Source organism: Schistocerca nitens, chromosome 2 (assembly GCF_023898315.1).
Source record: "Schistocerca nitens isolate TAMUIC-IGC-003100 chromosome 2, iqSchNite1.1, whole genome shotgun sequence".
Classification (NCBI taxonomy): domain Eukaryota; kingdom Metazoa; phylum Arthropoda; class Insecta; order Orthoptera; family Acrididae; genus Schistocerca; species Schistocerca nitens.
In genome coordinates this window covers 929,072,681-929,074,135 of record NC_064615.1, presented here as the reverse complement: position 1 = coordinate 929,074,135, position 1,455 = coordinate 929,072,681, and the positions used below count along the sequence as shown (strand labels likewise).

The following is a 1,455-nucleotide window of genomic DNA, read 5'->3' as shown; positions in this document are numbered from 1 at the left end:
ATACAAATAATTATCCGTTATTCATTATTGGTAGCTTAAATAACGAATGACGTGGAACGCCACCTCATTTTGTTTGTTTATTTCTTGTACTTTTCTCACTTACCTCAGTGCAAGTTCTATTTGCTAAATAAGTTATTAATGATTTTTACGTTAGTGTGCCCCAGTGGCTCAGTGCGTTAAGTTCCAAACTGTCAGGTCAAGTTGTATCGTGTTTCGGAGTACATGTTGAGCCATAGGTCTCCTGTAACATGCTGGGTAAGACGGATGATAGAGCAAGAGCAGCTTGCCTATAATAGAACAATGCACAATAAAGTACTGTAGCGTTAAACTTTCAAGTTGATCACAGCTTTCCTTGCTTTACGGCTTAACAAAATAATGCAACATAAAATCGCTTTGTAGGCGGAAGGTCTTTGCAGCTACACTATCGCCGCGGCCCATTTCAGTTAACGCTGCTCTTTGCCCACTGGCTCTGCTAACAGCAGCAACCAAAAGAACAACGCAGCAAACAGAACCTATACATTCCTCCATTATATGTAGATTGCCGACACTATCAGATAAATATATAATGTAACTACGCATTTCGTTGTGTTTTTTAGTGCTACAAGATGAATGAACAAAGTAAGAGCTCAGTGATTGCTAATGGCTGATAGCAACAGATTTTAAATCTAAAATCTGAAACTGTTTATTAAATGCTGCTGATTTCCGAAGTTAAAAGAGGGAGTAATTTCCTGTGAGACTGGTCTGTGCAGTTCCACCGAGCTTCCGGACTGAAAATTTTCGGAAGAGGCACTAGATTCGACTACATGAGAGCTCATGTAATTGCAGCACAATGGCGATTTTTTATGGAGAAAATGTCAAGAGATAACTGAAAGATTTTTTCGCCTTCAACACCAACCTTAAGTATTGAAGCAACGTTGTACACACTTAAAAATATTTCTCATGTATTGCTATTCATAACCAAGGGACAAGGGCGCCAGTACAATAGTCTCTAGATGGGGGGAGGGGGGGGGGGCTCGGGGGGGTGGGGGGGTGCTATACCTGGAGATATTGAGTATTTTTAATATCTTGAGGCAACGGCCTTGCCGCAGTGGATACACCGGTTCCTGTCAGATCACCGAAGTTAAGCGCTGTCGGGCGTGGCCGGCGCTTGGATGGGTGACCATCCGGGCCGCCATGCGCTGTTGCCATTTTTCGGGGTGCACTCAGCCTCGTGATGCCAATTGAGGAGCTACTCGACCGAAGAGTAGCGGCTCCGGTCAAAGAAAACGACCGGGAGAGCGGTGTGCTGACCACACGCCCTTCCTATCCGCATCCTCAGCTGCGGATGACACGGCGGTCAGATGGTCCCGGTGGGCCACTTGTGGTCTGAAGACGGAGTGCTTTAATATTTTGGAAGATGAGTGGCTACTTGTAAATGGGTATAAAAAGTTCCAGTTCTGGCCCAGTTAAAAACCA

The 1,455-nt window shown here is 44.7% G+C and overlaps 1 pseudogene; it reads left to right on the top strand.

Moving 5' to 3' along the window:
- Window positions 1-1,069: 1,069 nt before the first annotated feature.
- LOC126237722 (5S ribosomal RNA) lies at window positions 1,070-1,187 on the top strand (annotated as a pseudogene).
- The last annotated feature ends 268 nt before the right edge of the window (window positions 1,188-1,455 follow it).